The sequence below is a fragment of the Callospermophilus lateralis genome, chromosome 19 (assembly GCF_048772815.1).
Source record: "Callospermophilus lateralis isolate mCalLat2 chromosome 19, mCalLat2.hap1, whole genome shotgun sequence".
NCBI classification, from domain to species: domain Eukaryota; kingdom Metazoa; phylum Chordata; class Mammalia; order Rodentia; family Sciuridae; genus Callospermophilus; species Callospermophilus lateralis.
In genome coordinates, this window is record NC_135323.1 from 19,958,068 (window position 1) to 19,983,988 (window position 25,921).

Consider the following 25,921-nt stretch of genomic DNA (forward strand, 5'->3'; position numbering starts at 1 on the left):
TTGCTGACCTGCCAAGGGAACATCTCCCTCGCCGTGTGCCCGGCACAAAGCAGGTGCTCAGTGAACATGCTGCCAGCAAACCCGGCTCCCTAGGCTCTCCAGGCACGGTATCAGCTTCGTCTCTGGTTCCCACAGAAGCTAGTGATGGAGCTGGACCCAGAGCGGCCAGAGATGATTTTTAGGGGAATATGGAGGGACTCCGTGATTTGGGGACCCCTGATCATCCAGGGGTGCCACCCGGAGCCCACCGTCCTGCACAGCCTCCTGAAGGTGCCCACGAAGGATCCAGGTAGCCTGGGATGTCTGACCAAGATCCCGGGGCCCGGGGCTGCGCAAGGGCTCGCGGGCAGGAGGCGGCAGTGAGGGTCCCGCTGCGGCACCGGCTCAGGACGGGTGCAGGACTGAGGCACCGTCCCTGTCGCCTCGCTGTGGCCGGCGTGGCCCCGCCCGCCCGCCGGCCTTCGGTGCTGTGGCAGGGAAGGAGTTAACCTCCCGGCTTCGCAGCGTGAATGTGGAGCTATTAATACCCACAGCCCAGCCGGCCGCGAGCCGCCGAGCGCAGGGAGCAGGAGCGCTGCGCGGGGGAGCCTCGGTCCAGGGAGCCGGCCGCGGGCTGCGGGGGCCAGAACTTTTCCTGGGGCCCAGCGTGGACATCGCGCCACCCTCCCCTGGTCCTCACCCACCTTTCGCTTTGGAGGTCTCAGCCCGATTTCCTGGAGGCCACTGGCGCCACCCACCCCAGCCCCGGAGAGCAAACTTTCTTAGGGAAACCAACCCTGCGCCGGCTGCCTGGACAGGGAGGAGCACACAGCTGGACAGACAGATGGACAGAAGGGCAGGTCCTCTGCAGGCCTGTCCTCCCAGTGCTGCCTCCCATAGTCAGCTGCAGGGTGGGCGGCTGAGAGGCTGAGGGCTCCAGAGGGGCAGGGAGGGGACCTGTGGCCACCTGCCAGCCACCCCGGAGCCCAGGCAGTGACAAGCCGCGTTCCAGGGCCCAGCACTGTGTCTGGAACCCTGTCAGGGGTCAGGACAGGCGCTCCTGAGGGACAGAGCCACAGGCTCTTCACCCCCCGAGGCCACGGGCAACCTGAGCGAGAAGGCGCAGGTGGCGGGCAGGCAGGTGCGGGGCCCCGAGGCCGACAGGCTGCTGACCCTGGAGCATGCTGGCTCGGGGACCCCTGCCCTGGCCAGGGACAATGCTGCTGAGGCTGCCACCAGCCGCCCCTGCCCGGTCCTGGAGCTGCCTCCGGCCTGGCCCCTGGGCTGCGGAGCCGATGATGTGCCCGCCTTCTGCTTGGTCTGCTTCCACGGGAAGGAGGAAGAGGAGCTGCAGGAGGAGGTCCCCCTGCGGAGGTCAGTGTCTGCGGTGGGCAGCAGGTGGGCGGGGTGGGGGCAGAGCCCAGGGCCTGGAGGGGCTGCCTGCGTGTCCGCTGTCCCCCTCCACCATCCCGCTCAGACTCAGTCCCGTTGTCACCAAAGCCTTCTCCCCATCTCTCCCACCCTAGCCCCAGAGGGACCTCCCTGTCCCTCCCAGGTGGCTGCTCTGCTCGGAGCCTTCCAGGCTCTCTGGCTCCCACAGGATCAAGTCGAGCCTCGGCTGGGTGTTCCAGGCCTCCTGGAAGACACTGCCCATCTCCTCCCACTCCCTGGGTCCCAGGGAAACCCTGCCCAGGCTTCCCTTCCCGCCTCCCTGCACCAGGCCCCGCAGTGCCTCCTCCTCCAGGAAGGCCTTCTGGGAGGGTCCAGGGAGCCCCAGGTCCACCCTGCCCTGAGAGCCTCCCTCCCTTCCTACAGCCACTGGCACCGGCCACATATTCAGTCTTTGTTGAATTAATAAGTGAAAGTGTGTGTGTGTGTAAGACGCGGCGGGCGGCAGCAATGATAGAAGTATGTGCGGCTGTGTGACTGGGTGTTTGGGGGTGAGTGTGTGTGGTTGTGAGTGCGTGTGCAGGTTTGTGGGCGCAGGTGTGAGTTTGACGTACCTAAGTGGGGAGAGGGGCTGTGCGGGGGCAGTGGGGCTTCACGCCCGAGGACTATAATTATCCCTTTGCCAGCTCTCCCCACCCCCACCTGCAGGGACGTCCAGCCTCCAGTCAAGTGTGTTCCCCAGGCCATGCCCACGGACTCTGGGCATGGCTGGACAATGTGACAGGGGTCACCTCTGCCCAGGGTGCCCAGCCTCCATCACCGCCTGAGTCAGCACCGGCTTGGGTGGGGAGAAGGGCAGGTGCGGGGACAAGTCGGGTGCACCCCCCAGGCCCCCAGCAGGTCGGGCCAGTTTCCTCCTCACTCCCTGTGCGGGGCCTGGGTCTGTGAGTTCCGCTCTGTGGGCCTTGGTCTTCTTATCTGTGCAATGGGAAGATCCTCCCTGGCCTGGTTGTCCCTTACTCTGTGACGGTGACTGGGCACCCAGAGCCCTGGGAGACTCAGCAGAGGACCGGAGCTCTTGCCCCAGCCCTCACGGGGTGACAGCCTGTGCGCAGAGACAGAGACAGGCAGACAGGTTGGGCACAGCGGGACAGGCTCCCTGGTGGGAGTGGGTGTGCAGAGACCAGGGGGTCAGGAGGAAAGGCCGGAGCCTCGAGCCCCCGCCAGCTCTAAAAGTGCGGATCTTGCTGGCCCACGCCTGTGGCCCCAGCCACTGAGGAGGCCGAGGCAGGAGGATGGCAGGTTCAGGCCAGCCTGGGCGACTTATCAAGACCCCGAGGAGGCTCAGCCGTAAGCACCCCTGCGCCCAATCCCCAGGACCCAAGAAAAGTGCCGATGCTCTCCCAGGGGGGTGACTGACCCCCGAGAAGGGACATCTACCCAGGCCGGTGGGAACTGCAAGAGCAATAGCTCAGGAGTTTGGAAAAGAACTTAGGCAGGGATGGTGGTGACAAGGACAGGGTCACAGGGGACACAGATCACAAAGGACCTTGACAGCTGAGCAGAGGACTTGACCCAGGGGCAGCCGAGCAAGCAATGAGAGGACCTGAGGGCTCTCGGGGTGTGTCGGGGGCCCGAGGGAGTCAGCCGTGCCTGCAGACGCACCCCCTGAACCCCGGGCACGACACTCGTGACAGCCGTGTGCAGACAGAAGCGTGCAGCCGGGCCCTCTGAACGCCCGGGGAATGAATGAATGAGTCTCTGGACCTCCCCGAGGGCACGGCTATCAACACACACCCAGGCCCTGCCCTGCGTCTGGTGCCATCTTGGAGGGATGGACGTGGCCTGGGAACCCGTCCGCCTGGTGAGCAGCTGGCATTGGGGAAGCTCCAGAAAGGGACGGGCACAGACCTAAGGGCCGGGCAACGGTGAGATCCTGCCCCCTCCTCCCTCCTCCCTCTATTTCCCGCCTCCCACTTTGGGGACCCCTGTAGGAGAGGCGCCTCTGCCTCCTGCTCTGGGGGTTGGGCAGCCTGTTTTGAGACACCGGTCTCCCTCCTAGCTGGCCGACTCTGGCCCTTTAAGGCTTAAAGAGGGGATACCGCCAGGCCAGGCTGGGCAGAGTCAGTGACCACAGGTGCCAGGTGGTGAAGCTAAAAATACTGAGTGATGTGGACGCCCAGGCTGCCAGGCAGGGCAGGCGGAGGGTGGAGGGACGGCTCTGGGGCTCTGGGACACTTCTCAGCTGCTGGAGGAAGGGCACGGGGCAGTGAGGCTGGTTGAGGTCACCTTGGGGGTTCAGGGGCATCTGTGGCTGCCCCCCAGACCCCTTTTACCACCTCTCCTAGCCTTTCTCCAGGCCCGGGAGGGCACTCGGATTCCCTCCTGAGTGGCAGCTCCCTGGGCAGGCTGAGCCCGCCACATCCTGCCTCTGTGTGACCCTGGGGGCCCGAAAGAGTTGTATTTTCTTGGCCAGTTTTAGGGACGGAGAGGCCGTGAGGGGTGCAGATGTTCACTCTCCCCTGGACGGAACGAACTTGCCCTGGGGTCTCGTAGGGATGTGGGCGACACAGACCCCTCTCTGGAGGGACTCACCGCCTCGTGGGGACAAAGCATCCCACGAGCATGCGGCATGGTGTGTCATCAGAGAGGTGTGAGCACAGTGTCTCGGCTCAGCTGTGGGCTGGTGCAGAGGACACGTGTGCATTCAGTGAGCACTTGTGAGCCAAAGTGTCACCTGGGTGCTGCTCACCAGCCACCTACGCACGGTGTTTTGGTGTAAGGTGAAGCCAGCCTCGATGGCCACAGGAGCTCGGCGGGAGGGAGACGGCTCTGCCCCATGCAGTCCTTCAGGGACCCAGGCTCCTCCCGTCTGGTGACTCTGTTGTCACCCAGCGCCTGGGACCTCACTGCTGGATCCTCTGCCTGAAGCTGGCACGTGAATGAGAGAGTGAGGTTCACGCTGAAGGTTTTCATGAGCCAAATCTGAAACCAGCTGCTTTCACGACGGGCCGCACGCATTGGCCATAAGGGCTCATTGCAAGGGAAGATGGGAAATGTAGTCCAGTTTGACAACCTCAAAGGGTCTTTGTGAAAATGAAATCAGACACCGGCGCAGGCTAGGTTAGGGCTCATTCACTCCGTCACTCAACAGAGTTCACTGTATCCTATAGAAACTGGACGGTGGGACTGGACCAGAAACTAGAAACTAGATGGTGAAAAACACTCTCCCGGCACCCCTGGGGCTTATCTCTAATGAGAGAGTCCCAATAAAACACAAGTAAACAGACAAAGAGGACTGTCAAGTTCAAAACCCGCCGCTGAGGAAATCAACAGGGGCCGTAGAGGAGACACCCACTCTGCGTGTGGGAAACAGGGAAGGTAGGACCTGGGGAGTGGGAGGAGCTAACCATGGAAAGACTGGGGGAAACGGCACCCAGGCCAAGAGAACTGGGGGTGCAAAGGCCCAGAGGCTGCTACAGTTTGGTGACTGCAAGGAATAAGAGATCAGTGTGGCTAGGACAGGGCAAAGAATAGGGACAATGACATGGGGTGAGTCATGGGGTGAGACAGGAATGGATCAGATCACTTAAGCCTCGTCAGCCCCACGGAGGAGAATGGATTTTATCCTAGATGGGATTGGGAAATCTTTGGAAGCTTTTAGCGGGGGAAGTGATATAATCTGATTGACATTTTAAATGATCCCTTGGGCTGCTCTGGGGAGAATCGATAGCACTGGGCCAGCATGGACACAAAACACCAGAGGGAGGTCACAGTGGTGATGTGGGGCGGGGGGGTGTAGGCAGGGCCTGGACCAGGGAGAAGAGATATCTTCTGCTATGGCTTGAACATGGCGAATTAAACCCCCTGAATTCATGTAGGGGTTTGATCCTGAAGCCTTATTAATGTTAAGAGGAGAATTAATCTGATGATGGTGTTTAGCGGTAAAACCACTGGGAAGTAATTAGATTAGGTCATTGGGGCGGAGTGCCTGTGATTGGATCTTGATGACCTTATAAGAAGGAGAGAGAGACCATACAGATCCAAGGAGGTACACACATGCACACCCACCATGATGTAGTGCAGCCAGAGGGACCCTCATCAGGGCCTATGCAATGCTATCTGAACTTTTGGCCTCCAAAACTGTGAGCTAAAAAACCTTCCTTCTTAACAAAGTAGTTTGCCTCAAGTCTTTCATTATAGCAATGAAAAGCTGACGAATTACATCTTCTAAACATTTAGGGGACAAAGTCTACAGAATGTGCTGATTGGTTAGGTGAAGAAGAGAATCAAGGTGAACTTGGAGCTTGGGGATTGGATACATACGTGGATGATGGGAAGACTCAAGGGAGGGAAGAGATTTGGTGACAAACTCGAGAATTCTGCTGCACAGACTGAGGGTATGGCTCAATGGTAGAGTGTTTGCCTAGCATGTGTGGGCCCCAGGTTCCATTCATGCCCAGCACCACAGAGATTTTTTAACTTGAGGAGTGTGTTAGTCAGATTTCCCTTGCTGTGGCCACCCAGGAAAATAAATCTATAAGGAAGAAAGGTTGAGTTTGGCTCACAGAGCCAAAGTTTTCAGTCCATAGTTTGCTTCATTGCTTTTGGGCCTGTGGAGAGGCAGAGCATCATGAGGGGAGTATGTGGCGGGGCAAAGCTACTCACCTCATGGTGATCGGAAAGCAAAGAAAGAGAGAGGAAGGGGCCGTGGTCCAACATCACCTTCAAGGGCCCGCCCCCAATAGCCTAACTTCCTCCCACTTGGCCCTGCCTCTTAAAGGATTCCACCACCTTTGGCTGGTGCCCAAGCCTTCAGCATGCGGGCCTTTGGGGGAAATTCCAGATTCAAGAAACATGTAACAAGTTTGAGTGAAGATGCCCAGTGAGGACTTGATCGTGAGAGGCAGGAGCTGAGGAGGAGCCTCTTGGCTGGTGATAGGATGTCACACCATATGCACAAAGATGGCTTTGAAAGTCATGAGATCACACTGGAGAGAGAGAGGCTGCAGGACTGAGGAACACCACACTTTTGAGATCATGTGGAAGAGAATCTAACGAGGCAGCTGAGAAGAGCAACTGGTGAAGTTGGAGGACACCAGGGGCACATGTAGCTGAGGGAGCCAGAGAATGTCTCGAGACTGAGAGAGGGAGCCGTCAATTGGCTTAAAAGATGAACAGTCAAGGAACACAGGAATAGGTTTAGCGACACAAAATTCAAAAGTGACTCGGATGAGAACATGTCATGAAGGGCTAGAGATGACCACGGGTTTGAGTGGTGACTTCTGGTTAAAGACGGTCTAAATTCTGGGTTCTCGAGCCATAGGCAAAGAAGAGTGAGTGAATTTTTTAAGGTATGTGTGATAGTCAGCTTTGCATTACTGTAATGAAATACCTGAGGTAATCCATTTACAGAGTGAAAAGGTAGCTGGGCTTGGTGGTGCATGCTTATAATCCCAGCTCCTCGGGAGTGTGAGGCAGGAGGATCCCAAGTTCAAGGCCAGCAGTTCTGGGCAGTTCAGTGAGACCCTTTCTCATTATAAAAAATGAAAAGTGTTGAGGGTATAGCTCAGTGGTCCTGCGCTTGCCTGGAATGCACAAGGCCCTGAATCTGATCCCCAGCATCAAAAAAGAGTGAGAAAGGAACTGGGCCCCTTTCGTAAAGGTCTCTCTGGCTCTCCGTGGCACCAGCTGAGGACCAAGGCTTTAAACCCGCGGGTCTCAGGACATTCAACCTCCCAACTGCAGCAGTATGTTCATCAGTCTTCAATCGCTTCCATAACAAATCACCACAAAATTAGTTTCCTAAAACCAAATAATAATAATAATAATAATAATAATTTTAGTGTTTTTTGTTTGTTTTGGTACAGGGGATTGAACTCAGGGGCACTCAACCACTGAGCCACATCCCCAGCCTTACTCAGTCTCACTGAGTTGCTTAGCGCCTCACTTTTGCTGAGGCTGGCTTTGAACTCGTGATCCTCCTGCCTTGGCCTCCCGAGCTGCTGCACAAATCTGTTTTCTTACAATTCTGTATACCAGATCAAAAGTACTGAGCTGAAATCAAAGTATCAATAGGCTATCGATAGGATACCATCAATAGGATAGGTCTGTCAGGGAAAACTTTCTTGACTTTCCCAGATCCCAAAAGGCACCCGCGTCCCTCGGTCCTCAACTCCCTGTGGACCCCGCGACAAGGTAGCATCTCTTTGGCTCCTCCCACTGCACCACTCTCCCTGACCACAGCCAGAGAAGGTTTTAATGATTCATGGGATTAGATTGGTGTCTTAGTCCATTTTCTACTGCAATAACAAAATACTGGAAACTGGCTCATTTATAAAGAAGAGAGGTTTTGGGGGGGTCATGGTTTTAGAGGCTGGGAAGAGCCTCAGCTTCTGTGAGGGCCTCACGCTACTTCAGCCCATGATGGACAGCAGAGCGGAAGTGGGCACACGCGAAAGAGGCAAAACTCAGGGCGATTCACTTCTAACAACCTGATCTCATGGTGGTTGTCCATACAGAGCAATAACTCAATGCAGGAGAGAAAGGCGTTCATTTATTGGTGACCCTCACATTTCCTGCTAGGCCCCACCTCCCAGTGGAGGAATTCAGGTTCCAGCACATGAATCTGGGGACACATCAAGAATAATAATAATCCAGCAATAATCCAGAATATTCTCTGCAGCTCAAAATCCATCACCTTAACCATATTTGCAAATTCTCTTTGCCACGTAAGGTCAAGGGTCACAGGTTCTGCAGACTCTGACCTGGACCTCTGGGGGTCTCAGATGCTGCCTCCCAGGGCACATCAGGGAGGACTGAGGAGGGGGACCCAGCGGCCAGCCGCATTTTGGAAGCTGGAAGGCAGATGTCCTGTGGGAGCTGATTGAACAGACAGAGGAGGCTGCTCTGTATGGGAACTTGACACTGAGCGTGGACAGCCCAAGGAGCCCGGCAAATCCCCTGGAAGGCACCGGTGTTGATGGAAATGAGAGTAAAGCTGGTGCTAAAAGCAGGCGGATTGGTTTAAGAAGGGCTTTAATACCCAGATGTCCTCCAGCAGAGCCACTGGCGCTGCCCCTCCTCTGCTCTACAAAGCCTGGAGATTTAGTCCCCAGAGAGGACACACTGGGGTCTGACCCTGGGCCCTCTGGGCAGCAATGAGGGGAGGTCTGTACCACCAGAGGTGTGGCTGTTCCATCCTGAATGTGGGAGCCCCCAGCCTCCCCCAACACCCTGGCCTTCATTTTGGGCCTCCAGAACTGTGGGGCCTGCCCTTGACTTTCTGAGGTCTCAGGAGGACCTAAGGTGGGCCCCTTTCCTCCTCTGAATGTTGAGTGATGAGTATTTGGTTAGAGTTATTCTCCCTGAGAAGTTTCTATAATACTCCAAATTGCCTTTTGGGTTTTTTTGGCCTGTTTGTATTAGCTCTTTATTTTATTATTTTTTGGTGCTGGGGATGGAACACAAATCCTCACATAGAGCTGTACCTTGGAACTACACCCCCAGCCTTAGTGCTGTCTTTCATCTTACTGTCTGAGTTAACAGGGATTTACCAAGGAAACAGCCCAGCCCAAACTCCCCATATTGAAACCCGAGTCAACAGGCCACCAATCCGTTTCTCATCAGCTTGCTTTTATAAATCGTATTTTTTTATATATTTTTTTAGTCATACGTGGACACAATATCTTTATTTTGTTTGTTTTTATGTGGTGCTGAGGATCGAACCCTGTGCCTCACAGGTGCAAGGCAAGCACTCTGCCACTGAGCCCCAGCCCCAGCCCGCATAAATTGTATTTTTAAAAATTGAGGCAGTGTTGCCGAAAGCTCTGTCCTTGTCCCCAGTGCCAATCCAATAACAAGGATGCAGTTTTGAGAAAAAAGAAAAAGAAGGTTTACTGCTTTGCTAGCGAAGGAGAAACACAGGGGACTCCTGTCCCAAAGGCTGTGATTCTGCCCATCAGCAGGAACAGGGGGCTATTTAAGAGGTGACTCAAGGGCTACATTCCACGGGTTCTCTGTAGAGTGGTCATCCACGTGTTAATTTGAGAGACAGTCATTTCTGAGATCTTCTGGTGCCATCCCCGAGGTCTGGATGACTTCATGTCTATGGTGGGTGGGTGTGTACTCAAGGACAGATAAATCTGCCTAGGATGGGGAAGAAAGGTGAGATTAGGAAGGGGGAGGAGGGGGAGAAAGAAACAGGTCCGTTTTAAAAGTAAGTCGCAGAAGCAGAGCAGCCAGGGCTGCATCCAGAGCTTAAAGTGGACCCTGTTACAGGAGGGTTTACTTGAAGTGGAATGCAAGGTCTTAAGTGATTGGTTTAATGAGTTCTGAAGGTGGGCACACCTGTGTCACCCACACCTGGATCCAGGTAGAGAACTCGTCCATCTCCCAGAAAGTCACATCATGACCTGCTCAGTCCCGCCCCCACCCCGCCCACAGAGGCAGCCCCTGCTGTGATTTCTATTGGATTTTGGAACTTCTGAGTGGATAACCAGAGATGCACCCTTGAGAAAAGCCTGTCTTAGAAGAGGCAGAACCAAGACGAACAGAATCAGGAGGAAATGGACTACGCAGGAGAAAGAACACTGAAAAACAAAACTATTATTAATGTGTTCAGAGATTTAAGAAGAAATGTTGCAACTGTGAAACTAAAACTAGATGCTATGGGGGGGAGGGGAGGGGGCAGGCACCTCCCAGAATGAGCAGAAAAAAAAAGAAAAATTGGGGCTGGGATCACGTGCTTAGTGAAAGAAAGAGGAAGAAAGAAAGGGTGGAAATTAAGACTATCATAGCAGAAATGGTAAAGTGTTAGAACAGCGATTGGTGACTACAGTCTGTGGGCCAAGTCCAGTATGTCTGCTGGGTTTCTTTTTTTTTCTTTTTTTGGCGAGGTGGGGGTTACCAGGGATTGAACTCAGGGGCACTCAACCACTGAGCCCCATCCCCAGCCCTATTTTGTATTTTATTTAGAGGCAGGGTCTCCCTGAGTTGCTTGGCGCCTCGCTTTGGCTGAGGCTGGCTTTGAACTCGCGATCCTCCTGCCTCAGCCTCCTGAGCTGCTGGGATGACAGACGTGCTCCTCTGCTCCCGGCTATTGAAACACAGCTGCAGGTATCTCTAGAGCTTATCCATATTTTTTGACTGAAACTTTATGCCCATTAATTAGTAGTTTCCTGTGTTCCTCCCCATCAGCCCTAGCAATTATACAACCAAGGTCTGGAAATCCGGCCACGCTTGTCTTTCTGTGCTGGTTGACATTACTCAGCATAATGACCTCTCTGCCGCGTGACCAGCACGCTAGCTTCCTACTAGAGGTCCTAGGCATAGAAGTTAACTAGTGAGATCAGAAATAAAGACACATAAACTCAACTTACCTTTTCCTTGACCAGGTCAGAGACGGCCCTCCCCGGCTCCTGCCTGGAGCCACCTGATGTGGTAGCGAGGTTTACACAAGAGACCAGCAGGAGAGAGAGAGGGCACGCCAGGGAGTGGCCTTTTATTGGGGAACAAGAATTTCAGGGGAAAATTCCATCCAATGAAGGTCGAGGGGGACAGCTTTCCAAGGTCAGGGTCAGTGATTGGTCTCAGGGTCAATGGTCAGTCCTCTCATACCTAGAGAGGGTGGGGGTATGTTCTGACACAGCTTGGCCGGAAGGCCTCACACCCAGTCAGGGAGGTGCCCAACCACGTGCAAGAACGGCTTCCTTCCTTTTAAAAGTATACAAATATATATTTTAGTTGTAGATGGACACAACACCTTTATTTGTTTTGATTTATTTATTTTTAATGTGGTGCCAGGGATCGAACCCGGTGCCTCATGCACACTAGGCAAGCACTCTACCGCTGAGCCACAACCCCAGCCCCAAATTCCCTTTAAAAAGACTTGAAGTATTCCATTGTATGTACACACCACGTTTCTTCTAGGTAATCATCTGTTGGTAGACATCTGGGCCGGGCCTGGTGGCCCATCCCTGTAATCCCAGTGATTTGGGAGACTGAGGTCAGAGGATCACAGGTTCAAAGCCAGCCTCAGCGATTTAGCAAAGCCCTAAGTAACTTAGTGAGACCCTTTCTTAAAGTAAAAAGAAAAAAAAATGGAGGGGGGCGCTGGGGATGTAACTCATGAGTAAAGCACACCTGGGTTAGATCCCTAGTACTAAAAAAAAAAAAGACATGTGAGTCACTCCCACATTAGAGTTGTTGTGAACAACTGTTCATAGTGTTGCTGTGAACAGAGGACCACTAATATCCCTTTGAGATCTTGATTTCAATTTTTTCAGATAAATGCCCACCAGGGGGATCGCTAGATCCTGTGGTAGTTCTACTTTTAGTTCTTGAGGAACTGCCATGCTGGTCTCCACAGTAGCTGTACCACTTTGAATTCCCATCAACAACATGCAAGAGTTCCATTCCGCAGAGTCATTGCCAACACTTTTTTTTTTTTTAAATAATAGCCATTCCAAGAGGTGTGGTTTTGATGCACATTTCCCTGATGATTAGTGACACTGAGCATTTAAAAAATACCTATTAGTCATTTATATGTCTTCCTTGGAGAAATATCTATTTACATCTTTAACCTTTTTTTTTTTTTTTTTTTTAGTACTGGGACCTTAACCCATTTTTAAAAAAATATTTATTTTTTAGTTTTAGGTGGACACAATGTCTTTATTTTACATTTATGTGGCGCTGAGGATTGAACCCAGTGCCTCCTACATGCTGGGTGAGCGTGCTACCACTGAGCCACAACCCCAGCTCCCCTTAACCCATTTTGAATTGGGTTATTACGTAGCTGTTTTGTTTGTTTGTTATTGGGGATTGACCCAGGGATACTTTATCCCTGAGCCACATCCCCAGTCTATTTTTTTTTTTTTTTTTTTTTGAGAAAAAGGAAAAAGAAGTCCATTGCTTTGCTAGCAAAGGAGAAACCCAGGAGACTCCTGTCCCAGAGGCTGATTGTCTCCGTCAGCAGGAGTAGGGGTCTTTTAAAGAGGTGATTCAAAGGCTCCATTCCCTGTGTGCTCTGTTGGGAGCTGTAATTCACTTGTTAGTTTGGGAGACAGTGGTTTCTGAGGTCATCTGGTGCCATCCCCAAAGTCTGGATGACTTCCTTCCTATGGGCGGGTGTGTACCGAGGGACAGATAACTCTGCCTGGGAGGGGGAAGAAAGGTGATCCTGTTTTCCCTGAGATTAGGAACGGCCCTGCCCTTCTTATTTTTTATTTTGAGACAGGGTCTTGCTCTGCTGCTGAGGGTCTTACTAAGTTGCCCAGCTGACTTTGAACTTGGGATCCTCCTGCCTCAGCCTCCCCAGTTGCTGGGTACGCAACCATGCCCAGCTAAGTTGGGTTTTTTGTTCTCTTCTTTTTGCCATGGAGTTATGTTTTGGGGAGATCAACCTCTTCATTAGACATACGGTTTGCAAATATTTTCTCTCATTCTGTAAGTGACCTTGGTGCTCTGTTGATGGTTTCCTTTGCTGCATAGAAGGTTTTAGTTTCAAGTTTTGCTTCTGTTTTCTAATTCCAGTACTAGGAATCAAACCTAGGATCTCACTCATGCTGGAGGGGCTCTGCCACTGACTTAAGTCTCCAGCCCTTTCTATTTTATTTTGAGACGGGCTCTCACTAAACTGCCCAGGCTGGCCTCAAACTTGCAATCTTCCTACCTCAGTCTCCCGAGTAGCTGGAACTAGCAGGCATGCGCCACTGCGCCCCGAATTCTATTTCTGGTTTTGTTACTTGTTTTTAGTGTTCTGTCTGTGCAAGAGCTTTACTCAGAATTGCCAAAACTTGGAAGCAAACACAATGTCCTTCAATAGGTATCTCCACGTAATGGAATATTATTGAGCAATCAAAGAAATGAGCCATCGGGCCGCAAAATGCCATAGAGGAGCTCTAAGTGCATATTGCTAAGTGAAAGAAAAGTACTGTGTGACTCTCACATTATGACATTGTGGAAAAGCCAAACCCATAAAGACAGAAAAGATCAATTCACCAAGGACTTGAGGGGAGGGAGGAGGTAGTGCACCCTGAATTTTTGGATGGTGATGTTATTCTTTTTTTCCCCAGTACCAGGGATTGAACCCAGGAGTTCTTAACCACTGAGCCACATGCCCAGCCCTTTTTTATTTTATTTTTTTGAGACTGAGTCTCCCTAAATTGCTGAGGCTGGCTTTGAACTTGCAATTCTCCAGCTTCAGCCTCCAGAGCTTCTGGGATGACAGGCGTGCCCCAACCGTGCGTGCGCGCGCGCGCGCGCACACACACACACACACACACACACACACACACACACACGGCCGTGATACTATTCTGTACGATGCCGTCAAGGTGAATCCGTGACCTTACGCATTGTCAAGTCCCATACGAACTTGAATTGATGACAGTGCATCACTATTGGTTCGTTAATGGTAACAGGTGTGCCACGCTAATGCAAGACGTTAATAATAGGAACTGTGGGGGAAGGACTCTGTGACAAAGCTGAAGAATCTCTTGGTAGATTCCATCACTCTCTGCTCTGTTGTTCTGTGAACTTGAAACTTCACTAAAAAAGAATGTCAATTACTAAAAGGGAAAGAAATCAAAGGATTCTACCCAGAGCTATAAATAATGTTTCCGCAAGATGTAAACATTACGCATCTGGCCAATATTAGGAAACCACTGTATTGTGGGGTGGGGAACAGGAAGTGGAAGTGGGTGGGAGGTGGAGGTGACATCAAGGAGCTAAATTCTCATATCCCAAAGTGGGAAGTTGACAGGTAACCCTCACAACCGGCGGGGAGCAATGTAAATATGTTCTGGAGAAAACGTGGAGGTAGAAAAGTACTGACGATCAGTTAAAGGAGTTGGAATGATTAGAAGTGGGGAATGGCTGAGCTTGGTGGCAAATGCCTGTAATCCCAGCGGCTCTGGAGGCTGAGGCAGGAGGATCTCAAGTTCAAAGCTAGCCTCAGCAATGTAGTGAGGCCCTAAGCAACTCAGTGAGACCCTGTCTGTAAATAAATCATTAAAAAGGGATGGGGATGTGGCTTAGTTGTTAAGCGCCCCCGAGTTCAATCCCCAGTACAAAAAAAAAAAAAAAAAAAAGTCGAAGAATGGCGGGGTGTGGTGGTGCACGCCTGTAAGCGGAGCTTCTCAGGAGGCTGAGACAGGAAGATCCTAAGTTCGAATCCAGCCTGGGCAAATTCCCAGACTCTGTCTCAGAATAAAAAGGGCAAGGAGTGGCTCAGTGGCGGAGCACTTGCCTGGCACGTGCAGAGTCCTGGGTTCAATCCCCAGTAAGGCATGGGCAGGTAAGGGTGGGCAGAGGACCAAGAAATGGGAAGAGAGGTGGGTCAAGGAGACCCCAGGGCTCAGGGCGGTGGTTCTGGGAAGGGAACAGGGTGGTGACTCCAGGAGAAAATAAAGTCCCTGCACCGGTGTGCAGTGGGGTCGGCCTACAAGAACCCCTCCCCCAGGGCCTGGGAAGAAGCCAGGGGCTGGGAGTATAGTCAGTTGGGCTTGGGGTGTTGGAGGAGAATCTGATCCATTTTTTTCTACTGAAGCAGGAGCCAAAGCTGGAGGAGAGAGGAGGTGGGGAAAGGCTGCGCAGAGCGGGGTCTGCAGACCCACACTGGCATCCCCCAGGGCTGGTGAGACGCGCAGAGCCCCCGGCCCCTCCAAGATCCCCAGGAGAGTTATTTACAGGAGGAGGAGCATCTGGGAAGCAAATTCAGAGAGAGACCAGGAAAAAGCAGCGGCAGGCAGAGTGGGGCTCCCTGTGCCCCTGAATGAGAAGGGAAGCCACCAGCCCCGCGTGGGGCTCGCTCAGGGCAGGCCGAGAGTGGGCGCGGCTCCTCGGCAGCCGCGGGGGCGTGTCCCCGACCGCAGTTCCAGCGAGGAGGCGGAGCCCAGGCTGGACAGGGTGGACACGGGTGGCAGCGGAGGGGAGTAAGAAGGTAGCCTCGGAGTGGACTGGCAGTCTCTGTGAGCTCGGTCCCAGGGCAAGCGATGGGGAGGACAGAGGGATAGAACAGAGACGGGCGGGCGCGACCGAGATGGAGGTGTCAGAACGGTGGGCGACGACGAGGTCAGGGCTTTGAGCTTGGGAATGGTGGGCCAAGGAGTGGAGAGGTGGAAAGGGGACGCCAGGACGCCAGGGCACTGCCCGAGATCTCCCCTGCCTTCCCCCTGAGCTCTGTACCCCACAAGTCTGAAGTTGCAGGGAGGGGACACGGAGTCTTCCGCCCTGGCGTGGAGATGGCCATGTGCCGCAGTTTGAGAACCGCAGCGTAGACACAGACCCCGGTTCTGATAGAGAAAAACGGGGGTGGCAAGAAGGGCCCTGGGGATGGCACAGATGAAGACCTCGAATCAGTAACAGGGCCTTGGGTGGACCCTCTGGGTAGGGGATGCAGGTCCTGCAGGGGCTATCGAGAGCAGAAGCTGGAAATGTAGGTAATGATGCGGGCCGTGAAAGGGTCTTGTCCCACCAAGGTCCCTTGGTCTGCCCTGCACTGTGGCAGACAGGCCACTAGAGGGAGCGCTGCGCTCACACAAGCGGTCACTGGCTCAGCCAGGAGCCGGTTCTGCGGCCTCCGCCTCCTTCTCTGACAACTTCTGTGTTCCAAGTTCGGATTTTGCAGTCTCACACCCTGGATCGAACCCCAGGCCCGCTATTTCCGGGTCGTGTGGACTTGGCCAGGTTACCCAAAGCCTCTAGCGCTTCATCAGCCATAAAATGGCCTCAGTAGCCAGGCGTGGTGGCTGCATGCTTGTGATCCCAGAGGCTTGGAAGGCTGAGGCAGGAGGATCGCGAGTTCAAAGTCAGCCTCAGCAACTTAGCAAGACTATGCAACTCAGCGAAACCTTGTCTCTAAATAAAAGCATTAAAAAAAAGGGTTGAAGATGTGGCTCAATGGGCCCCTGGATTTGATCTCTCCCACCACCCCTACCCAAAAAGGGGGGGGGGCATGGCTCTGTCTCCTGCTTCTCTCCAGTCCCTCTGCCCAGCCTTATCCAGGGAGAGAGATGGAGCTCCATTTCTGGGATGAGGAAAGCAGAGAGGGATGTGGCCTCCAGGGCAGGGAAAGCCAGGAGCAGCCATCTCCTCTTCTTGCTCGTCCTCCTGATCCTCCTGCCTGGGAGCAGACCCCACCCTGCTTCTTCCTAGACACAGGCTAAGCCACCTTCCCCCCCCACATTCCCTCCCTGCTGCCCAAGGGGTCACTGGCTGCCCTTGCCTGGCAACCACGCCATGCATGGAGAAATGTCACTGCCTGCCACCCAACCTGCTCCCTCCTAGCAATTCTAACTGGTCCTCACGGGGCTCCTGCCCAGCCTGGCCAGGAGCCGAGCTATCAGGTCTGACCCCGAGTGGCATCTCTGTGCCCAGGTTTTGCAGCAGGCAGGAATCAAAGACCTGGACATGAAGGTCCCCTCCGGCCTGGGTCCCACAGAAGGGTGACTTTTTAAAATGACTTGCTGATATTTAAAAAGCAGGGCATGGAATTCTAAGATCCAGATTTCTGCCTTCTCTGGAAAAATCAGAAGCTCTGGGAAACTGAGTCCACATTCCCACGTCCAGCAGAGGGCCCCCTTGGGCCAGGGCTCTCCAGTTGACCACCGTCCCTGCCCCAGCTATGCCCCTGTACCACCCTGGCCCCTGTGGGCATCTCAGCCTGTGACCTTGTGTGGGGACCGCCAAAACAGGTCCACGGAGGCATCCGCACGTCGCAGCCGCTGGGCCAGGGCAGGCAGGAGTGCAGATGAGGGGAGGGACACCCCAGGAGAGGCAAGGAATCCGGGGAGCCAGGCTGGGACAGAGCACCATGTCCTCAGATGCCCAAGGGACTCCATAGTCCAGGTGCCCAGTGCAGAGTCCTTGGGAGGTGACCTGACTCTCCCATCCTCCAACCCCGGCCTCCTGCCGTGGTGCACCTGCCATCACATCCGGGTGACTAAGCCTTCCTCTCTGGGTCTGACTGCTTCTCCCCCTCCCCTCCTGCTGCCCTGGTCCAGTCGCTCTCTTGTCTCATCATCCTGGGGCAGTCGCCTCCTGCGTGTTCCCGGCCTCGCTCCACGGTCTGTTCTCCCCGCCACCGCCAGGGGGCGCCCGTCGACCCTGACCCAGGCCGTCCCGCCTCTGCTCAGGACCTTCCCACCTCAAAGCCCTCACGGTGGCCCTGGAGGAGCTGTGGCCGTCACCATCTCCCACGCTACTCCAGCCACACGGCATCGTCCTGTTTCCAGGACATCCCAACACACTCGGGCCTCAGGGTCTCTGCACCGGCTGTTCCCTCCATCTGCCTCCCCCTATCTGCGAGGCTCCGTCCCTCACCTCCTTCCAGGCTCCGCTCAAGTGTCCCCTTCTCCACGAGGACGTCCCTGCCTCTGCTCCCTTCTCTGCTTTCTTTCTTCCTTCACGCCAATCCCTCGAAGCACCATCCTTTACTTATTTACCCTGCTGGCCGTCTTGAGGCCCCGTGAGGGCAGGGACGTTCCTCTGTTGGCTGGTTGCAAAGTGTGGGGCATGCACCCAATAAATACCGAGGGGCTCCAGGGGTAGAGCATGGGTGAGGCCCCGGGTGCCACCCCCAGCACCACAACAGAGAAATAAATAGCTGGTAATTGGATGAGTCAATAATCAAATATCTACAATGAGGACAGGGGCCACCGAGTTCACAGGGTGGCCACAGGCTTCCGTCGGGTCGCCTGGGTCCAGCAGGGTCAGCCTGGTGGGTCTGCGGCCAGCACAGTGGCGTGGGGTTTCATGCTCCCTGGTTGGCGTCTGGAAATTCTTTCTTTCTTGGTTTGGGGGACTGAACCCGGCATGTGCCACTGAGCTACACCCCCAGTCCTTTTTACTTTTATTTTTTTTGTTTTGAGGCAAGGTCTTGCTGAGTTGCCGAGGGTCTCTCACACTAAGTGGCTGAGGCTGACCTCGAACTTGCCATCCTCCAGCCTCAACCTCCCGAGCTGCAGAGGTGACAGCTGTGCACCACCCGACCTGGCTCCGTGTCTTGAGATCCTTAAATCAGTTCATCTCTGAATTTGTAAGGGACGCCGGATGGGACCACGGAGCAGGCGCAGTCAGCTCCACCCCCACCCCTGGCTTCTGGGCGGCCACCCTGCTGAGGGCCTGGGTGGGGTGGATTAGTGCTGGGTGTTCAGCCAGGTGGCCCAGGCCCTTGCGAGGGTTCGCACCTGCTCTGCTAGAGTTTCCGTGCCCAAGGGAGGGTGACGTTAAACAGGACATAAAATCACCATGACAGACTGGGAACCACCCTCAGGAGAAAAGAAGGGGCTTTTTTTTTTTTTTTCTTCCTTCTGCTTTCTGAACAAGGGACAGCACCTTTTCATTCTCGGGGGCCCTTGGTTCTGTAAGTGCCCTGGTGGCAAGGGCTGGCCCCTCACAGGTGGTGAGTGCTGTGTCCCGAGGACCCGTCGTTGTTATTTGGGGCTCCACAATTAGAACCAGGCCAGCCAAGAGAAAGTCCTCAGGCTCCTGGGACAGCTGGTGGCCTTCAAGGTGACTGGCACCAGGCCTGGGAGAGAACATTCCCTGCCCACCCCAGGAGCCCCTTCCCGCTTCCCTGGGCCCCAGCTGTCACCTCTGTGGGAGGGGAACCTGCAGGTCCCTGTCCCCTGGCCACAGTAAGGGTGGGTATACTTGCACACTGGACCTGAGAGGGGTTCAAGGGTTGCCAAGGTCCCCGACAAGTCACAGGATTGTCACTGTTGCTCGGAAGGGTCCCAAGGTGGGGACTCAAATCCTGCCCTCCTGCCCTGGAACTTTCAAAGGGGATCTAGCTGTAACCCTTGGGGGCTGTGTCTCCAGGGACTCACTGGTGACTTCAGGCCCAGGTGTCAAAACCCTGGTGAGGGCCCCAGGCCCTGCTAGGAACTTACAAAGAGACCCCGGGGGAGCTGCAGTCCTTGGTAGTGGCCTCTGTGGCCTCAGACCCCAGTGGTGACCACGGACCCCAGATGATGGCCTCAGACAAACCCTGGTGACACCAGGGAGCCGCAGGGCGTCTCGTCCCCCCCTCCCTCCATCCTGGCTAAGCCCCTGTCTCTCCCCAGCCACTAGAATTCAAGCCATTCTCGGGAACCACTTAATTAGCCAAGCTCATTAACTCCCACAGGCCTCTCCGCCCCTCCCCTCCTAATTAACTCACTTAATTAGGGCTTGCAGGCCGGCGCCACCCAGCCCCCTCCACCCTCCACCCCTGCCCGCCTCCTCCAGCCCCCGCTAGGCTGAGCCTCTACCAGCCCCGGGGAAAGAGCAGGGTGTGGCCGGAGCCCTCAGCACCCCAGCCTCCACTGTCCTTCCTCCCAGGACACCAGCACAGCCCACAGGCTGGAATGGAAATGGGGACAGGGAGGTGGAGGGGAGAGAGACGACTCGGGATCCCATGGAATCGAGGCTGAGGAGGACAGGAGGCAGCGGGGCTGGGCATGGGCCCTGAGGTCCGGCCTGACCCGGGAGCCTGCGTGGGGTCAAGTCCCGTGGACACAGGAGCTTCACAAACTGCTCCACCTCCCGAGTCTCTGATCTAAGGTGGCAGTGCCACACCACGGGGTCCTTTGGAGGTTTGAGGCAGCCTGGCCCAGATCTGTGCTTGTTAAGTAAGTGGACGCGTGAACAGAGGCTCCCAGGGGTGAGGGGCTGGGGGAGGGACAGAGTGGGCTGGAGCTTGCAGCCTGGGTAGGGCCCTTGGTCTGAGGAGGGTAGGGCATAAGGGACAAGAAGGGCTCAGGAGGAGTCCCATTCTACTCCAGGGGTGGAAGACACTGGCCTTGTTAGTGCAGGGCCTCGGCTGTCTGTGCCTCGGTTTCCTCATCTGGGGGAAGGCCCTCTCCTGGTGAAGGCCTGGAGCATCCTAGATGTCTACTCAGCCTGGAGACTCATGCCTGAGAAGTGACTCAAAAAAAAACATTGGAAGAGAGGTGCTCAGCAGCCCATCATCTCCCCTGGGACTCAAGCAAAGAAAGTAGGCTGCACAGGCAGCAGGCAGGATGCGGGTTTGCCATCAGGCAGAACTTACCAGGGTTGAGGAGTGCAAGATCGCAAAGGCAGGAAGGAGAAAGAGTATGTTCACATTGCAGGCACTGGGCTCTGGGGAGAGAGGACTTCAGCGCCCATTGTAGGGGAAGAGGTGAGCGGGGCCTGAGCACTGGTCGGGCCTTGGCCTATGATGCTCCTGCTCACCCTTCAGATCTCTGTGCAGCCACACTTCTTCCAGGAAGCCCTGGCCTCCATCTCTTTGGAACCCTGGTCAAGGTCAATTTTATATTTACTGGCTTGATGAGGTCTCCTCCCCCACACTCAGCTCGAAGCTCCTGCAGGCCAGGACTGGGCTGTTTAGCCCACCGTTACCCCAGCACCTTTGTATCCTGGGTGCCTCTGAATGCAGAGATTCTGGGATCTTCAAGGGAAAGGGGTCCCAGAGGCAGCCCCAGCAGCTGTCCAGCCTGCTGAGCTCTGACCAGACCCAGCTCCACTCTTAGGGACAGAGGCTGGACTCCAAGGACTCCAATCTCTTCCTGGCCAGGCTCAGCTTCCTCTGAAAACTCACTTACACAACCTGAGACTCTAAGAAAATATAGAATGAGGAAACAGGGAGTACACAGGGCAGAGGAGCCCTGTAAGTTCAACTCCTGCATTTTTAAATGCTTTAGAAACCCACATTTACACTCAGTGCAGGGAGCTTGGGGTGTTAAGCAACAGAGACCCAAGTGTCTCCTTTATATATAAAAAGGAATTGATTGGGTCATAGAAATAAAAAGTCTTCAGGTATGGCTAGATCAAGGGGCTCAAGCACTGACGGGCTTGCGCCTGTCTCCATCTCTTTGCTCTGCCATCTGCTGCGTTGGCGTCATTTTGGAGGTTCTCCCTGCTGGTGGAAGCCCAGACCTACACCCTGCCACAGTTCAGTGCAACGGAGAGAGAGAGCCCATCCTATCCTCCCGACCCCGGGGCACAGACCCATCTCAGAAACTATTGCTCTGGCTACGGGGTGTTATCCACTGATTGGTGGGAGCTGGGTCACAGCCCTTAGGAGTGGAGTACAGAGGGGTGTGACAGGGAGTGTAAATTCCCAAAGGAAAACAGGGCTCTGAATAAGAGGTCTGCGCCACCAGGACTCCACAGGCGTCGTGGCAGGTCTAGAGCACTGTTCCAAGCCCCTGCGTTTGTGGCAGACCCACCCTCCCGAACATCCTGGCCCCCTTCCCAAATTCCACTCACCAGAAACCTTGTCTCCAGAGCCTTCGGGCTTCAGCCTGCTCCGCCCACTTCTGCCTGCTCCGCCCACTTCTGCCTGCTCCGCCCACTTCCTCACGCCCCGCCCCTCCCCGCCCAGCAGCTCCACCCAGCCCCTGCCCTCCGTTGGGGTAACTGGGAGGGTGGTCAGAACCCTCTCTCAGAGTTCTGCAGCACACAGGTGACCTGCTTGTGTTTCTCCCCCAGTGCAGAAATGCTTGATGACACACCCCCACTTGTCACTCATTTCCTGTCCCCTCCCTGGGATCACCTACCAAACAAAGGACTTGACTCCTTGTCTCTGGGTCTCAGGACGGGATCAGAGCCAGACCCCAGGGAGGCATGTGTGCGAGACCGCACTTGTTCCTGCCGGATGTCTGCAGCCCTCAGGGGTGACTTTGGTGACCTATCCCCATGGGAACAGCTGGGACTGAACCAGCAACAAGAACCCCTGCCTGGCCAGGCGCGCTCCTGAAATCCCAGCAGCTCCGGAAGCTGAGGCAGGAGGATCGTGAGTTCAAAGCCAACCTCAGCAAAAGCTAGGTGCTAAGCAACTCATCGAGACCTTGTCTCTAAGTAAAATATTTTAAAAAGGTTGGGGTGTGGCTTGGTGGTTAAGCACCCCCGGATTTAAGTCCTAGTACCAAAAAACCTGTGGGGTCCAGAGGCACAATAATTGTGGTCGGGGCCAAGATCTATCAGAGCTCATTCCACGACTTCCCCGGAGAAAGAGCCATACTCGCCAGCTCTAAGGAGCATGGAGATGCAGGACCAGTGGCCAACCGTACCCCATCCCCAGCGCTTCCCAGAGTGTGGTCCGTGACGTCATCTTGACCCGGCTATAGAAAACACAATCACATGCTGGGAAAGCTCTTTCTTCTCTTTTCATTTCTTGTTAAGATCCCCTTTACGACTGGGGGTGTAGCTCCGTGGTGCCTAGCATGTGCGAGGCCCTGGGTTCCATCCCCAGCACTGCAAAAATGTAAGGAAGAAGGCGAAGGAAAAGGAAAAGAAGAAGAAAGAAGCCCTGCATGGTGACACACACCTGTAATCTCAGTGACTCTGGAGGCTGAGACAGGAGGATGGAAAGTTGGAGGCCAGCCTCGGCAACTTAGACTCTCTCTCAAAATAAAAAAAGCTAGGGATATAACTCCGTGACAGAGTACTTGCCTAGCATGTGTGAGGCCCTGGATTCCATCCCCAGTACAAATAAAAAAGAAAGAAAAGAAAAAGAAAGAAGATTCCATTTTAAAATACTCCCACTGAATAATTTTTAATTGTTTGGGGAAAAAAAAAAAGTGAAGGAAATTAAAGAAAAGTGTAAACCCGTGCACAGCCACTGCTAGAATCAATGTTAACATTTCATCATATTCGCGTCAGATATTTTTACTAAAAAAAGACAAAACATGACAGAGGAAGATGAATTCCCATCACACCCCCTCCCATCCCATTTCCTGGATTCCGTCCCCAGAAACAGCCGCTGTCATGGTTCTAGAGAGATTCTTCTCCTCGTAGGACTTGGCACACCTTCAGTGCAGGGAGCAGAATTCCCAACTGAAAGCTGCTTCAAGTTCAGCCCAGCAGGTCGGTGACACCAAAGAGAAGCAGGTCTTTGCTCTTCCTGCCATCACAGTGGCAGCCAGATGGCCACCCACGGTCCCGGGGTTGTATTTCCACGTGGGGTGGGGGTGGGGGGCTCAGTGGCAGTGTCTCTGGAACAGTGTGCCTCTCGCTTCAGAATGTATTCTCCAGAAAGAGACTGGAAGACGGGCCCCTCCAGCTGCTGCACAGGGACCTGCCCAGCTGTCGCTCCCCATCCGCCTGGGGTTCTGGTGAACTTCCTGGCTCTGCTTATCAGCCATGACTACCTTCTGGAGGCCCCGGATGCTCCTGTGCCTGTCAACTGCTTCCAAACTATGGCCCCAAATGTCATCCTATCTCTCATCTTCAACCTGATCAGCTCTCGGAGCTCCCCAGTCGGCAGTGCCACCAGGGTTCATCAGGCTGTGTGAGCTGGTCACCAGTACCAATGTCCTAGGTATATTGGTGGCCATTCTGGGGGGCGGGGGTTCCTCCTGGGCAAGACCGCTGTCCTGCAGGTGACCAGGGGCCTCGCCTCTGTCATGCCTGGTAATTTACAGGGAGCAGTCGCTAACTGCCCGGGGGGAATATAGATGTGGCATCACTGTAAAGGGCTGTGGGCCCTGAGCAGAGGAAATCTAAATGGAGATGATCTCTGTTTTCTAACCTGTCTTCTACGTGTCTGTGGAAATCATGGCCAAGTTTTCCCTTTGTGTTCTGCTATCCAAATTATGCCCATCAAGACCTCTGGGGGGTCTTGCTGGGGAAAAAACTTGGGGCTGGCAAGACGGTTTATCCCTAGGTGTCAGTGACCAAGAACCGCAGCCTCCTAAACAGCTGCGTTAGTTCCTCTCTCCAGATACGTCTGTGGCTCAGTCCTCTGAGAAGCAGGCCAAGGTGGGGTCAGCAATTTGTTGGAGAAAATGCTCGGGAGGAGATCGAAGAGCGGGAGCGAGAGGGGGCTGGGAGAAGCCGCAGGCTGCACCAGATCCAGCCCTTAGGAGAGAGAGACTCAGGCTGCAGTGCAGAGAATGTGTTGACAATGCCAAGGAGCGACCTTGATCCAAGGTCGCCCATTAGAGGGCTTCTGTGTCTCCAAGGAACAGGTGTGCTGTTGTTTCTTGGCTGGGACCAGTCTATGAGAAGCAAACTGGAGCCTCTTTGGGGAGCCAGAGATGGGTTTCACAGCTGCCACGCTTGGTTGAATACTTTCCCTGACGCCAGAGGTCTGAGTGGCACAAGTTCGTGGCTGCCATCTTCCTCCCCTTGCGCTACATGGCAATTTCTCAGACCCATGACCCCCTCCTTCTTTCCTTCCTTCCTGGGATTGAACCCAGGGCTTCCTGCATGCATGGCTATGCTCTACCCCTGAGCTCCGCCCCAGCCCCGACATGTGCCTCTTTGAAGAGTTTCTAAGAGGAAACTTTGAAGACTTAGTGGAGCATACTACAGCCTCCTCTCCCGGCTGCTGCAGTTATCTGGGGGCCTAACCAGGGACTCATTCCTTCCCCTTCCACTGTCCGTTTCAAATGATCCACACTCATCTCCTAAAATTTCTACCATGTTCCACTATCAGCTCTCATCTTCCCTTCAGTCCTCAGGGACCCAAACTGTTGGTTATCATAATCCATGCACCGTTGGATTCCACAGGTGTCTGTGGGCTTCCACTCTATAAAACAGACTCCCCTCTTCTTGCCCATTGGCCCCAGGACACTAAAGCCCAGAGTTTCCCAGCAGCAGCCCTAGCTTAAATTTGGTGGGACCCTTGCCGTGTCTCTGGACCCAAAAGTCCCTCTCAGCTCCGACGTGGGGGAGGACAGGATCTTATTTCCCACAGTGCGTCTTGGCAAACTTTTCCTAAGTGCTTTATGGGTAATCTCAGCCCCCTTTCTGCAGAAGGGGGCCTTAACCTGGCCAGCCCTCAGGAACTGGGTTAGCGTTCTGTGATGGTCAGATACCTGACAAAATCAACTTAGGAAGAGGAAAGGTTTATTTTGGCTCACCGTGTTGGAGGCTTCCGTCCAGGTTTCCTTGGTCTCATGGCTTTGGGGCCTGTGGTGAAGCAGTCCGACGTGGCAGGAGCATGTGGCAGAGCAAGCTCCTTGACCACATGGATAGCAATGAAAAGAGGAGAGGAGAGACTCATGTCCCCCAAGCCCCTTCAAAGACACTCCTCCAATGACCTAAAATCTCTCACTACGTCCCTCCGAAAAAGTTTCCACCACCTTCCCGTTGCACCAATCTTAGAACCAAGCCTTTGATGGCTGTAGGGGGATGTTTCAGATCCAAACAAGTAATAACCATGGCTGGGAGTGTGTCAAGGCCTGATTCGACCCGTTTCCTTTCTAGGCCTCAGTTTCCTCATCCGTATAAAAAGGAAAAGTCTTCGCTGAGCTCTAATGTCCTGGGACTTGGTTGTTAGACACAGGAGGGCGTTCTTTCCCACATCCTCCCTCTCCAGCCCCCCTCTACTGTGTTCCCAGTAACTCAAACACCTTCATTAGTTTGGGGGCACTGCGCCTTCCTTGGACAGCCTTAGAATCGAGAGGGTAGAATCTGACATTGGTAGTTCAAGAAGACGGAAGGGAGGAACAGCAGCCACAGAGGAACTGGTTGGCAGGATAATTTGTTTGGAAAATAGAGAAGAGGAGAAAGATGTTCTAGATAAAGGAAATCAAATATATATATAAAAAAAAGATGAGGAAGTAGATGTTCCAGAACA

General features: G+C 54.2%; 1 protein-coding gene across 1 annotated transcript in view; it reads left to right on the forward strand.

Annotated features, from left to right (window-relative positions):
- Nucleotides 1-567: 567 nt before the first annotated feature.
- The window catches only part of Sbk1 (SH3 domain binding kinase 1), a 50,795-nt gene continuing 25,441 nt past the window's right edge, over nucleotides 568-25,921 (forward strand). Inside the window, exon 1 of the mRNA XM_076840213.2 lies at nucleotides 568-1,353. The gene's annotated coding sequence lies outside the window, so the exon portion shown is untranslated. The remainder of the gene's footprint in view (nucleotides 1,354-25,921) is intronic.